At 41.5% G+C, this 13,288-nt stretch overlaps 1 long non-coding RNA gene across 1 annotated transcript; it reads right to left on the reverse strand.

Annotated features, from left to right (window-relative positions):
• Window positions 1–9,518: 9,518 nt before the first annotated feature.
• On the reverse strand, window positions 9,519–10,821 carry LOC144825068 (uncharacterized). Its single transcript, XR_013609253.1, has 3 exons — window positions 10,755–10,821; window positions 10,420–10,586; window positions 9,519–9,645 (listed from the first exon to the last, which is right to left on the reverse strand). It is a non-coding gene; the product is annotated as an uncharacterized LOC144825068 (long non-coding RNA).
• Between the last annotated feature and the right edge of the window lie 2,467 nt (window positions 10,822–13,288).

The following is a 13,288-nucleotide window of genomic DNA, read 5'->3' on the forward strand; positions in this document are numbered from 1 at the left end:
ACTCAAACACGGAAGACCAGTAAATGCTAATGCGCCATGTCATTGCCCTGGGAGATCCACAAAGTGAACTTTAAGCTAAACAAGTGGATTTGGAAAATTGCAGCCGCAGAAATAATATTTGCATCCGGGGTATCCCCCAGGGAGAGGAAGGAGAAGACATCATGACCTTCACAATAGTGCTGCTGCACACCATCCATGGGGGTGAAGAGGACAAGCCAGTGATTGTAAGCTGAGCCCATTGAGTCTCTGCCATGTGAGAAGACCCAAGGCCGTTCCGGTCATCTTAACAAGAGTCCAATTCTTCCAAGATAAAGAGGCAACTTTGAAAGCTTGTCGGAACAAGGCTGAATTGGTCTTCTGAGGCCATACTCTGCAGATTTTCCAGGACCTCTAGCCAGTAACAATTAAAAAACAAACAGACTTTAGGCCGGTGACATAGAAACTCCGGGAGATGTCTATCAAATACCAGTGAACTCACCCTTTTGGAATACCTTTCCAGCAGAATGGCATACACCATCATGTTCGCTCACTGACTGAAGCCAAGCACCTAGTGAGCATACCGGAAGATCCCCAGATCGGGGCTCGCAGCTAGCACCCTCGAAAGACGGAGATCACTGGTGTCCGACTTGGTCCACAGTGGGCAGACGAGGTAGAAATTTAGCTGGGTAAGGCGAGAGCTCTGTGAGAGGCAGAAGATGACATCAGCTCACACCTACAGAATGCGAAGCAGGAGTCTTCTCAGGAAGCCGGCCTGGACCTTTGATTCCTGCCCAAGGGGGCTTCAGCAGATTTGCATTTAATCACTGGGAGATGTCTATCAAATACCAGTGAACTCACCCTTTTGGAATACCTTTCCAGCAGAATGGCATACAACATCATGTTCGCTCACTGACTGAAGCCAAGCACCTAGTGCGCATACTGGAAGGATCCCCAGATCGGGGCTCCCAGCTTGCACCCTCGAAGGACGGAGATCGTTGGTGTCCGACTTGGTCCACAGTGGGCAGACGAGGTAGAAATTTAGCTGGGTAAGGCGAGAGCTCTGTGAGAGGCAGAAGATGACATCAGCTCACACCTACAGAATACGAAGCAGGAGTCTTCTCAGGAAGCCGGCCTGGACCTTCGATTCCTGCCCAAGGGGGCTTCAGCAGATTTGCATTTAATCACTGGAGAAAGATAGTATGTGTTTTCTTTATCTTATTCTTTTACCTTTTTCCTTAGAAGGGCCAACAGCCTGGGAGACAGACTTTCCTGTGCTACTTGTTGTAGTGTTTCCTCAATCAGGGGATAGAGAGTCTCACCAAGTTGGTCATTGTTGGTCCATCTGTTTTGCTTTTCTTATTGATCTGTTTTCCCCACTAAGCCCCTAGGTTACCCAGGGAAGGGAACTCTGCTTGGAAGGTGCTACTTTTGTTGACTTGGTCTGTTGACTGCCGTGGAACTACACTGCCCTGCTGCTAATGCATCCTTCAACTATTTTACTGTATTCACTACCTCAAAGGGACTCCGACTAGGATGAAACTCTTGCCCTTAAACATGAAGGGGCTAAATACCCCAATAGGGGTAAACAGATATGGTGCTACCTCCTCCAGACACAGGCCCCGATTACGATGCTGGTCATATGGGCATCTAAACGATATTGTTTCGGAATGGAAACCGACCGACTAGTAGTCGGCGGTTCCATCTGACAAATTAGGATGCGACAGCCCATGAAGCATTCAGAAACATACATTTTTCCATTGCGGCTTGTGCTGCGGCTGGATCAAGGTCTGCAGCACAACCCACATTGGACACATAGATGTTTGTAAACATCCTTTCCCCATGTGCCAGGTACCTAGTGGTGCATGGCACACAGGGTATGGCTGTTTGGGGGCACCACAGGATCCGCCTGGCCTCATAGCGAAGGCCGCGGAGAGACGGGAACCGTAATAGGGGGCCCCAAAGTCCATTTCTGACAGTCTTTCAATGAAAGGCTATATGAAGGGGACATCCTAATCCCTACGACAGTGCCTGAACAGACACTGCCTCATTGTAGGGTATTACATTCTGACCAATGGTCAGATAGTCTCCTTGCACCTGTTGAAAGCATCGGTCGGTCCCTTCACTCGCTGCCTCTGACCACAGTGCATTATAATGCGGTGGTGGGAGTGCGGCCCCAGATGTCAGTTTGGACCACAACTGACTGCCTGTTGGTTGCAATCCAACCGACATCATAATGAGGCCCATAATCTTTTTATATGAGACCCATTTACTCAGAGAGGACTTTCAACGCATTTCCCACCTCATATACCTGTCTAGGCGCACACACAAGACTGGGGGTGGGCATATTGTTTAAGTGGGGTTTCATGAATGCATTAGCATCCAGGAGGGAGCTTACTGCTGGTGATAATAGAAAGGGGTCAATCTACCCTGTCTTTCCTTAGTATGCCCCAAATCAAGCTCAAGACTCTTTTCTTCTTGAGCTTCTTAAGGGCCACCTTAGCTTGGCCAGGGTGGGGTGATACTGGGAGGTGATTTTGATCTTGTATGGGACTCGACCCTTGATAGAAGCTCTGCACATTTTCAGGGAATTGGGGTCATGTTGGCTTAACTCAAGAGGGAAATCACAGATGCAGGTCTAGTGTATGCTTGGCGCTATTTACACACTGATGCACAGGATTATTCCTTTTATTCGCATGCACATTATTCTTGTTCTCATGTCGGCTATGTATTTATCACAAATTCCCTCCTAATCAGCCTATCTATCCTTTAGGGTCCAAAGTATTGTGGAAGAATGGACAGAGAGGGAACTGTGCATAATTCCCTTTCTCTGGTAGGTCTACTATTCCTTCAATTCCTAAATCCATTGGCTGATCTGTTGCTCAAGGTGTATACCACACAATTTTGCACTAAAAGCAGAAAGAATCTTGAGTTCTATTTTCATTATTCAACTGATCATCTCCAATATTTTAACTATGATCCAGTCAAATCTTGTGTTTGCTCATGCAACTATTGTTATAAAGACAATTTCCAATTTGCCAGCAAGGTAACAGTTTCAAATTGTAACACACAACAATAGGCCTGTCACCCAAGACACTCTTAGAAAAATTCTAATATGGCGTGGATACTGATGATACAAATACGCTTTATGTATTATCACCGCCCCTCAATCTTTCTGGTGATTCGAATCCAGCCAGGTGTCAAACATGAATGCGGTACAACCACGGTAACAAACAATCTGTCGTGATACCACCACCCACCAGACACTACTTGTGGAAAAAGTGTGGAGAAGAGAGTGAGCCCCTCACGGAAGAACCGCCAATCGGGTTATCTGACTCACAATTGCCAGTATACCCAATTATCATCATTGGTGACTCACTCTCATAACAGTGGGAAAAGGGAACAGAAAAAACTAACAACATATAACAGTGTTTTTCGATATCAGCCCCACGATCTGCTGATAGTTCCTATCAAAACAAGACAATGTATTGCCCTTGCTGTACTTTGTGCACAATTAACACAAACCACAAAATCAAAGAACCCCCAGTGAGGAAGAAAAGTGGATCTCACACAGTTAAAACAGAATAGTTCACTAGCCACTCATGATTTATTCTGGGCTGTGAAACCTTCTGACATAAAAATGACTCACACCATATGTACTCTCAGGTGGGTCATAGTGCCAACATGTTTCGTTGCTTGTATTTTCTGCAACTTCTTCAGGGCAAATGGGGGTGCCCACTGTTATTGCCACTGTATAACAACACACACCTGGGTTTAGCGTTTCTCACGCATACCTGCTACCCCTACAATCAGTATGCCCGTGTCCTCAAAAGATCACGTGTTGATTGTGAAAACCCGCTATCGTCGGGTCTCCCACGCTGGATCAATCGTCCTGCCGAATATCAGCCGCCAGTTTCAAATTGGACAAGGGCTTTTAATCCAGTGCATAATTGATCAAGGCAGTAAATGGTGGGATGAATTATCCGACATTCCCATTGATGCTGTCCGAATTAGTGTCAAAACAATTGCAACCAGCATTCCAAAGTCCATTTTCTGATTGGCTTGATCCCAATGTGTTTTCTAGACCAGCTAAAAATATCGAGGAAGTTCCTTACAACATCCAGCTCATTCTCTAATCTCCTTTCTTTGCTAAGGTCAATGAAAACTGTTTAACTTCTTAACTCCAGCAAGCATTTTGTTATTATGATGTTCAGAATGAATTTCAATCAACTGTCTGATATAGGTACAGTACTGATACCATTTTGCTTTAGATTGCTTTACACATTCTTCATATCAGTGAATTATGCTTATTTGCTGTCCTTGAACATTGCCTGCCATCGACATTGTCAATCAGTCTACTTTTATTAGCAATCTCAATTAGCATATGTGCAATGATGGTGTCGTCCTTAATTGCTTTGCATCATATTTAACTAATAAAGCTCACATGATCAAAATTGAAAACTGTTTTTCATGCCCTTTAATTCATTGCAAGGAATACCTCAAAGCCCAAGCCTGGCTCTCACTTTTCAGTTTTTACCCTGAACCTTTTGATGTCATACTCAACCAATATTTGATTGACTCCTCTGTGTTTCTTGGTTGTAGAGCAATGATTATTGACTGATTTAGGCACTTATGCATCACCCCGGATAAGAGGCTTAAACTCAGTTACATGTTTCTTATTTAGAAGGTTGGGTGCGATCAAATAGTTTTTGCTAGAGTAGAATCCTAATATCATTATATAAACTCACGTTGTCTTAAGGCTTTACTACAGCAATTCTTTCTTAATTCATCTGCACAAATTAGACCTCAGTCCTTCTTAGGCAGGTCTGCATGTAGGGGCTCGCTCTGTTACTGGAGGCAAAAAAATTGATTTTTAAATATGGTCCTAGGACTTCCAATTGACGACAAATTGATCCACAAAACTCCGTCTCTTAATCATTAGGTCATAGAAATGCACCTCTCTCTACCTTGTTCAAAGCATGGAAATTTCCTGAGGCCACCCATTATTTTGCTGTGCAAAATAGCGTATACTGAAACCCCTGGCTTATTAAAAACAAAGGGGCTCATTTATGAAAAGTGTTGCATCGCTGCGTGAAAGCAGCGATGCAACCCTTTTCAGTGCGCCCTCCTTGAGACATGATGTATGCTTCATATTTACTATATCATGCATCATGTCACAAGGAATGACAGATATGTCAGTATTACTGAATTATCTGTCGGCACAAAAGTGGTGCATCGCTGGTGTGTGTCTGAAAACCGACGCAATTCCAGCAATGTTTCCATTCACATGGGGCAAGCCCCATGTGAAAGGGCCTGCGTCACCCTTATACCTGCCATGATAGAACTTTAATGTAGCGCAGGGGTTTATGATGTGACGCATCTGCCTAGATGCTTCACTTTGTGTATATGGCGCAACATGGAGCTTTAATTACGCCGCCGCAGCGTCACCAACAGTGATGCAAAAGCAGCCTAAATGTGACACAGGCCTTCAGAAATAGGGCCCAGACCTGTTTAGCTAATACTATTCCGGCTGTGCAAACACAATTTGAAATTCATTTTAATGGTGGGCAGTGGGGACATAAACTCTGCTACATGGCGGAAACAGAGCTTTTTGCTGAACTCCGTGTTCATCCCAAATTCCACAAACTCCATCCGCGGAGTGGAGTTAACTGTCGACCCTGAATTCATTTACCCCTGCTCTCTGGGCTATTATTTCTCATGCGTATAACAAGAAGGATCTTAAATTTCTCCTTTTCAAAAGACATTTCTAAACGCAAATTAACCAATTGCTACTTGACTACAGCAGCTCTCTCAAATTCTTAGTTTGATTCTGCTCATTTTGACCCACTTCTGCTACTTTCTCTCTACTCTACTACCTGACTCTTGTGACATAATGTGGCCCTCCTCCCTTTGCATTCCTCGCCCCCTCCTACTTCCTTACTGCCTCCATGTTGCCTGTTATCTATATATACCCCTTTATATCTCACCTTATCACCTGATCTTGATACAAAGCTTCTTATACACACTTTGTGCACTTTGCAAAACTACTGGTATTATTACGTCTGTCATTATCTATGTCTAATATCACTTCCTTGGTATTTTTTTTAATTCTTTCACAATACAGGTCCACGGGCGTCAGCTCAATTACTCCTCCTTTCGGGTACACATTGCCATTAGCCCAAGTTCACACAGTAGAACACTATTTATGATAAATACGTTATAGATCACAGGTTTAAATCAGCAGTGGAGTGATGTCAACTTGCATATACTAAAGTCAATAAGATGAACACCAGTATACTGGTTAATAATTTCACCTAGAATTTAAGCATTAAGAGGGAATTAGGTTTACACTGTGTTTGAAAAATTGTCATTTTTATTTACCCGCTTCTATAACAATACTTATCTTTGTCAAAATGGCAAAAAGAATTATCATTTCTCTACTTTAGTACCTTCTCCACACACTGTTTGTAATAGAAGCGTCTTAAAATAATGGCATTTGAAAAAAATATATACATATAACATAAATTGCACTTGGTTAGGAGCCCTAATGGAAAGTAAGCAAGCAAAGATTTAGTGTATTGTATTATTAAGCGTTTCCACATTATTTATTGAATCGAAGACATGAATGAGGGAGCATAGAGACTTTAGTATGTAACAGACATCATTTGGGAAAATTAACAACCACAAAGGAGATTCATGTCTTCAATGTATCACTTTTATTTGTAGCATTGTGGCACAATAATTTTAAGAAGTAAAAGAGGATTATTTAAAATTACTTATATGACTAGCTTCTTGTTAGAGAAGATAGCATGTAATTAGCTGTAAAAATGGCTCATTCTAACTAATTTATGCTTCGTTTGCAAAAATATTAAAGTATTGTTCACCTGCAACACTAGAACGTTCTTTAATCGTGTTAATTTCTCTTGATTGTAAAATGTATTTATGGTACTAACGTGTTAAAATGAACATATTTAAAAAAAAGGGCAAATGCACGATTAGAAAGTGAAAAATAAAAAAGTGTATCTCATCCTGAACTCCATCACAGGACATGTTCTGCTTTGATTCACTGTATGTCATCCTTAACAAACAGAGATGCAATTACTTTGGTATACCGGTGCTTCTTCTGGTCTTTAACCAAAGGTTGCAACATTTGGACAAAATGGATGAATTGGGGCTTTTGCCAAAATGGAGCATTATCCTAAAACGAGTTCTCTTTTGATTTAATAATTTCACAACGATGGGGTTCAATCACGGTTGCAAGAAATGTAGGGGCATATTAGCATGGGCGTGCGATAAATATCGCAAATCGCGCTTAGCGCATATTATTTTATCGCTGGATCTTATCACGGAGATAGCGCGTTATTACCAACATATTTCTCCAATGCGATAAAAGATCCAGCGATAGCGCCAAAATCCACCAAAAATACAAGTAAAACTGCAATAAAACTTTTATCACTAACGTAAACGTTGCTAATAGGCAGAGGAGAATTCAGCCTTAGAATTCACCTACCATTGAGAATAATGGCTAAGTCAGGATTTAAGCAGGTGTAAAAATTCCTGCGATAACCCGGTAAGTGAAACTTTTTACATCGCTAACCAGGGCCTCATTGGGGATAGGCGTTATATCTGTTAGCGGCTGTTTCCGTGGTCTTTTATTCGGGTACGCCTACTTTGCATGTCATTAGCGATAAATATTGCTGAAATGCAAAGCGGCCCCCAAAATGGTTGCTTTTGCCACAAAGCTGTCGCTTACAGCTGTTATCGACAGTTTGCTGATAGGGCGATAATAATATCACTGCTTTAGCGGCAAAAAGTGCAGCTAAAGCGGCGATATTGCCCTTGCTAATATGCCCTTTAATTCTGCTGGAAATGGTGGCCCATGCATGACAAAGTAAGAAGGCATATTTGGTTGAAAAAATGGAAAAAAGTACAGCCCCTTGCAATTAGCAGCCACCCTGCCCTGAAAAACTCACTGATTGCAAAACACCAAACCTTGTAATCCTAAAACCACAATCCCCAGTACCTCTCAATTTAGTTCCATTCTCCCCAGGTGTAACCGTGAGCTGGCTGTAAGTGCTTTAATTAAGTACTTAAAGTAGGCTGATTTATTATTTATCCCCTTTTGTAAGGCTGCAGTGGGAATATGATCATGCCACCAACAGCCGCGGCCGGTAGTGGGAGTACCGGCGGGGCGGTGACATGGTGAGTGGGAGGGGCAGGGGGGGTAGTAATGTATGGATTACGGACCTTAACAGGTAAGTAAACATATAAATTAACAAAACGAATTTCGTTGTGTGCACTGCATCACCAAATGCGATGCAGTGCAGGCAACAAAATAAGTTTTATTTTTTTATATGTTTACTTACCTGTTAAGGTCCGTAATCCATACATTACTACCCCCCACCCTCCCCCTCCCCACGTCACAGCCCGGCCGGTACTCCAACTACCAGCCGCAGCTGACCACCAAGCCTAAAAAACAGCCTCTGTGTCATCACATCTCGAACGATTAGGTTGTTGTGATCTAGCTCTCTAACAGGGTTCCAGTGTAGTTGATATGATGCTTCAGGAAGTGTAACAGAACAGGGCCTTCAAAATAAGGTGCAGAGTTTTAACTTGGAGTTTAATGTAAGATCACATCCAATTGACCCACTCAGGGGCAGACAGGGGGATCTATTCAAACCCACACTCTTGTGGTTGTTAATTACTGATGGTGAGAGGAGGAACACAGTTCTGTAGACCTCTGGGTGAGCCCATAGGATCCAAATATGTGCCACTGCTTTGAAGGGCTCCATGCTGTTAAATGGTAACTGACTGCAGGTAGCACAGGTAAATGATGAACTAGAAGTGTAAACATCTAGGATACCACTCTTATCACTATGGTGTTTGGAAATAACATTCTCACCCAGAGGACCCTGAAAAGGGAAGCATTGAGGCTGTCCCAGAAGCTCTAAAACCAGGAGAGGTTTCTCTTGTCCTCAAGAAGTTGGATGCCTTGTGAGAAGGAGAGCAAGTACAGATACATGGGGTAGTCTGTAGCTCAATTGCTTTGTGTTTGTTAGTGAGGTGTATTGTCAAAGGCCCCTACATGGTGTTACAGGGGCTTCAGAAGGATGTATGTATGCTTAGCATGTCCAAAGTGACATGGAAAAACATTAAATGTATTTGGGTACATTTCCATTTGGTTACTAAGCCCCGACTGAAACCAAATTTTAAATAAATTAATGATTGGTGACAGCACTCCATTGCCAGAAGGATCCTGTTTAGTCATTGATATTAATGGAGATCAAAAGAATATAGCCACTTTTTAATATAACAGAACTGCGGACAGTGGACCACTCCTGTTCCAAGCACCAATCCTAATATCACCAATATAATTTGTGTTACTGATTTCTAAGGTACTGGCGTGCAATTTTCAAATGCCCCCTGTCCCCAAGGGCATATCCAAAAAGGTTGGAAATAGTCTATATTTTTTATAAATGAAAAAGCACCGCTGCAAAGTTAAATGTCCAATAATTCGTTGAAGAGTATTAACTCGTTAGGCCGTTCACATTCATACAGACGCTGAATCGTGAGCAATGATGAAAAGGTATATGGAATTTAATGTTCCTTTAATAGTCCATACAAACACCAGCCAACGCGTTTCGTTCCGTTACCGGAACTTCTTCAGGGCTGTAAATCACAAAAGACATACAAAAACCACCATAAGTGCCACAACAGAAAACCAACATGTATGCGTACATACATACAATAGTGTCTAAAAACAATGCAATTCTACACAAACAGCGACTATGGGTAACCTTTATAACTTTTATAAAAAATCTCTCTTCTAACTGGAAAGAGGATCATTTCTTATGTCCCAATTATTTTTCAACGTATTTACATATCCCATATCGCATATTGTTGACTGTATTCTTAAATTCGCATTAAAATTCATACTTTGATTGTGTGTATCAGCGTCATTCATTTCTATTAGCTTATTCTGTCATTATCAGTTGTGGGAATTTAGCATAAAATACATTAATTTATAAGAAAAAATCAAGTCACTTTGCGGGAGATGGCTTCTCCCCAAGCACATTGCAATTCAAACTTGAAGGTCACGGAAGGACAATTCCTACATGAAGTTATCAATATCGTCATATCAACATTAATATCTGCAAGAGTAGTAAAAGTGCACACTCCAGCACAATTCGTTATCACATAACATTTCTCTAATAGTTTTCACCAAAATAGTTCGTCAGACTGGGAACCCACTGAAAGGAATTAGTTTATATATGTGAACTCAAGCCCACAAAAGACACACACAATGTCTGGCTCATAGCCCAACCCATTCCAATGCTACATATCCTGTATGCTAATCAATAGAGTAGCAACTTGTACTGTGTCTATACATTTTTAACACACGCGAAACACCAAATATTTTGAGTCATTCGACAAGAGTCCTACCTAAATAATTTTCCAGACGCTAGGTGTTTCTGATCCGAAATCCTCATCCATAAGTATATATATATTTTTCTGGGTTCGGATTACCTCGCTATGTTGGACTCATCTTAATGGTCCTATTCCATTCCATTAGGAGAACATATATATCCGATATTGTACCAGGTATTAACCTAAGAGTTGGGATAAAAACAGAAGAAATAGTGGGATATGGGGGATGGGTCTCCACAATTTTATAGGTACATGTCCAGACCAATATCATTGGTATATATGGACAGACGGTCCCATCCGGACATTGGTTGTTTCCAGTGGCATTAGCTGCCCATATTAAAAACGCCTACCTTTTCAATATGTGCAGGGTCCCTTGTCTTCAATTAAGAATGTCTCCCCTTAGCTCAATATTCAATTTTGAAAGGTAATATAGATTTATGGTAGTTGCCTATAAAAAACAGAAATATATGAAAAAAGTGTGTAAATATAATCTTTATATATCCAAAAGAAAAACTAGGATCTGCTAAACCTGTTGATATATTAATATGTTACTAAGTCCACATGTAATTCGTGCAACCTGGTTGTTGGTCTGCACGCATATACACATCCCCTATGCTTCGAAAAAGATAAAGGGGGTAGTTATACGGATGCACGATTTAATTAATAAAAGAAAACATGTCAAGAATCTAAAACTTGCACTCCTTATCGATTTTAACCATAGAGAGACAATGGACATGGACCCCACCGCCATAGAGCACTTATGCGAGGTGTCTAGTAAGTTGCTCGTTTGGCATGCAGATACAATCCCCTCCAGCAAAGCAAATGCGTATAGATAATTAACGCTTAGCAAAAACGGGGATAAACGAGAGGAAAGGCGAGGTGGGGGAAAGAGTCTCGTCATGCACGAGAAACTATGTTATGGATAATCAAAAATAAAAATTAGCACGTACCCGTATGGTCAATAAACCATCCTCGATGGTAACTTCTCGGATCGCCGGCGTCAGTAACAATCCAACTAAGGATAGGCGGCCCGATCGCCCGCCATGAAGTTTAAGCGTGATTCACGTCGATCACGTGTGTGGGGCCGCAATCGTAGCGTATTCTACCTCGGAGGAAGCCACAAACGTGACCGCCATCTTAGCCTAGTCTTTAGTTAGCAGTTTGAAACCCACGAATACGTTATCAAACCAGCTTATGTCACTTAGTGTAAGGTAGTAGTTGAAAGGATGACATCCTCACTAAACGGTGAATTAGTAAACATTCCACTCGAATAAAAATCATTTGATGGTTAATTTTTTGACAAACAAAGGGAAAAACGGCAACTGATTTGTGCGTGTTGCTAATTAGCCCCAATGAAAATCTATCAACGAAAAACCCAATGAATGTGAGTGCATCGATGGGTCAAAGAAATAATATAGCATGTCAAGTTGTTTTAAAGTTGCATCCCTTTGAACAAAACACATTTGGAACAACAACCATTCAAGTGCCTTGGCAGAGGGGCGGACTATGTTGTATAACCTCAATAGATACAAAGTAAGCCTCTAAACATTTGACACATGTTATGCAGGTGGCAACGAAGACTAAACATTATATCTAAATTCGAGCCAGTTCAAGAGCGCAAGAAGTTCAACAGTTAATTTGTGATCATATTGCCACAATAACAAATGTGTAAATTATAAAAATTATAATGAAATACTTGTCATAGATAATATCATTAAAAACTCGTTGCATGAGCAACTCATGACTATGGGTTCCAAATAATTTGGGAGAAGGAAGCCAGTAGGGAGGCCCCAGCAACATTGTGTGGTGCACATCAAACATATACAATACCTTTCAGTGTGTATTCATGAAACAGTTGGCGACATATATAAGACATAGCAGATCATTGTAAGTAGTAGTGCATCTCATCTTCGGTATTGTGTCCTTTTTCCAGACACCTCAAACGACAAATCCAGGATGCTTCCTTCCTCCTCAGGGTAAGTTCGCGGTCGCCACCTCTAGGGTGTGGAGGCACATGATCAATACCCTGTACCCATATCTTGCAATTATCTTTATGGTGTTCTCTCATATGATATATCATTGGGTATCTTAGGTCGAAGTTTTTGATGGCCCGTACATGTTCTTGGATCCTCATTTTCAAAGGTCGTATCGTACTACCGACATATATCTTGTCACATCCACAACCAATCACATAAACTACATAGCTGGTATTGCAGTTTATGTAATGCCTTATCTCATATTCACAACTGGTGTTATATTGGAATTTTTTAGATTTATTTTTTCCCAAAGGGCAAATGTTACATCCCCCACAGGTGAAGAAACCCTTAGGCTTGGTAGACATCCAGGTACTAGGTTTTCTAGTTACAGGGTAACTCGGACATAGGACATCCCGTAGAGTCTTACCTCTCCTAAAAGTGACCTTAGGAGTCTTATTGACCTCATTGTTCAAACTGGGTACCTCTGTGAGGAGACTCCAATGACGTCTGAGTACCCTGAAAACTTCAGTGCTATGTTGCGTGTACTGAGTGACAAATGCCAACTGCGATTTCTGAGTTTTTTTAGAGAGCTTAGCTTTCTTGATCAAGGTATTTTTGCGAGTCACAGTGAGTATTCGTTTCTCCGCTTTCTCCAGGACCTTAGTATCATACCCTCTATTGGTGAATCTAACCTTCGTGTCGTTGAGATTTTCTCTGAATGACTTGTCAGTGCTGCAATTCCGTCTAATGCGCACCATTTCTCCATATGGTATGTTGTTAATAGTGGAGCTAGGGTGTGCACTTGAGGCGTGCAGTAAGCTATTGCAAGAAGTACTCTTGCGGTACAGGTTGCTATGGATCGTGTTGTTTTCTATATGGAAGAGTATATCCAAAAACTCGATCTGATG

This window comes from Lissotriton helveticus, chromosome 3_1 (assembly GCF_964261635.1).
Source record: "Lissotriton helveticus chromosome 3_1, aLisHel1.1, whole genome shotgun sequence".
NCBI classification, from domain to species: domain Eukaryota; kingdom Metazoa; phylum Chordata; class Amphibia; order Caudata; family Salamandridae; genus Lissotriton; species Lissotriton helveticus.